We start from the raw sequence: 2,500 nt of genomic DNA, 5'->3' as shown, positions 1-2,500 counted from the left end.
ATAATGAGAATGATGATAATAATAATAATGATGATGATGATAACAATAATAATGATAATAATCATAATAAAAACAATAGTTATGATAATAATAATGATGATGATAATAATAATAATAATGATAACAAGAGCGATATAATAATAAAAATGATAATGATGATGATGATGATGATGATGATAATGATAAAGATAAAGATGATAATGATCATAATAATAATAACGATAATAATAATAATAATAATAATAATAATAATGATAATGATGATAACAATAACAATAATAATGATGATAATAATAATGATAATAATGATAATATTAAGGACAATAATAAAAATAATAACAATAATGGTAATAATAATAACAATAACAATAATAATAATAATAATAATAATAATAATAATAATAATAATAATAATAATAATAATAACAATAATAATAACAACAACAACAACAACAACAACAACAACAACATCTCTCACATTTTCTCAGCACCTAAGCCTTTTCAAATAATGTTGGTGGTGCTGCTAATGCATTGGCTCAGACGACAAGCACTCTGGACCGAAGCCCTGTGGGAAAAGACCTAAAACAAATGCATAATTCTTATATATATGTTATTTTTGAATTATCTATGTTGTATCTATATATGTTATTTCTTTATACATATATGTTATTTTTATATATGTTATTTCTTTATATATATGTTATTTCTTTATATATATGTTATATATTTCTATTTGTTATTTCTTTATATTTGTTATTTCTTTATACATATATGTTATTTCTTTATATATATGTTGTATATTTCTATATGTTATTTTCATACATGTCATTTCTTTATTTATATATGTTATATATTTATATTTGTTATTTTTATATATGTTATTTCAAAATGTTATTTCTCTATACTGTAAAAAGGATGTATGTTATTTAGGGAGATTTTCTGAAAAAGAGAAAAACTAAATCTTGAAGGGGATATTAATTTCTTGAAGGGAAGCTAGCAGGAAAATAATGGATGTATAGTTATATAAAAAAGGGGGGAATTTATCATGTTTTATATAATGGGGGAAAGTCCGGAAGAAATGACTGATATGAAAAATAAGGAAAAAAATAATTCATGTTAAAGGTGCCCAGTCGAGGGGACGAATATAAGGTGTCCGTGAATTATATTAATAAAAGATTAGGGTTTATAGAGGAGTATGACGATGCATTTTTACAAGAAAAGACGACATAAATAAGGTGTCCGTGAATTATATTAATAAAAGATTAGGGTTTATAGAGGACTATGACGATGTATTTTTAGAAGAGGAAGGGACGTAAATAATATGTCCGTGAATTATATAAAATAAAATTGGGGTTTATAAAGGACTATGACGATGTATTTTTGGAAGAGGAAGGGACGTAAATATGAGGAATTATATATGTGAATTATATAATATGAAATTGGGGTTTATAGAGGACTATGACCAAGTATTTTTATAAGAGGAAGGAACGTAAATAATTAGTCCGTGAATTATATAATATAAAATTAGAGCTTTTAGAGGACTATGGCAATGTATCTTTTTATAAGGGGAAGATCAAATAATATTCTTTAATATTCTTTGATCTTTGTGTATACTCCTTTCGGTAATGATATAATCTGTACAATGATTTCTCAGAAGTATTGTATCCTCTTTTACTATTTTCTTTTTTCCTATCTCTCTTCTTTATTCCTTTTCCTTCACCTATGATTCCCTTCTTCGTCTGTCCCTTATTCCTCCTTTATTTTAGCCCATCCTTTCCTTCCTCCCTTCTCCTCTTCCTCTTCGACCTTTCCTGTATTTCCTTCCTTTTTCTTGTCTCCCCTATTCTTTCTGCTTCTCCACTTCCCGTAATCCTATCCTAACTATCACTTCCTCTCTCTCTCTCTCTCTCTCTCTCTCTCTCTCTCTCTCTCTCTCTCTCTCTCTCTCTCTCTCCTCTCTCTCTCTCTCTCTCTCTCTCTCTCTCTCTCTCTCTCTCTTTCTCGTTCTCTCTCTCTCTCTCTCTCTCTCTTTCTCTCTCTCTCTCTCTCTCTCTCTCTCTCTCTCTCTCTCTCTCTCTCTCTCTCTCTCTCTCTCTCTCTCTCTCTCTCTCTCTCTCTCCCTCTCTCTCCCTCCCTCCCTCCCTCTCTCTTTTTCTCTCTCTCTCCTCTTCCCCTTCTTCTCTTTACCCTCCCGCTCTCTTGTTCCCTCCCCTTTTCCCCCTCTTCTATTCCCTCCACTCCCCCCCTCTCCTACCCCCCCCCCTCATGTCATGGTCACGCTGGTGCTGTCACTGTCACTTCCTCCCAAGACGCTAGAGATATCCACCAAAAGAAGTGAATCTTCCTTTTTCTTCTTCTTCTTCTTCTTTTTCTTCTTCTTCTTCTTCTTCCTCTTCTTCTACTCTGCCTGTTCCTACTCCTCCAGCTACTACTACTCCTTCTTCTCTTTTTTCCTCCTCTTGCAATTTTTCTTCTTTCTCCTCATTTCTTTTTTTTTTTC

The sequence above is a fragment of the Penaeus vannamei genome, chromosome 18, assembly GCF_042767895.1.
Source record: "Penaeus vannamei isolate JL-2024 chromosome 18, ASM4276789v1, whole genome shotgun sequence".
NCBI lineage: Eukaryota > Metazoa > Arthropoda > Malacostraca > Decapoda > Penaeidae > Penaeus > Penaeus vannamei.
This window is presented reverse-complemented; position numbering follows the sequence as displayed.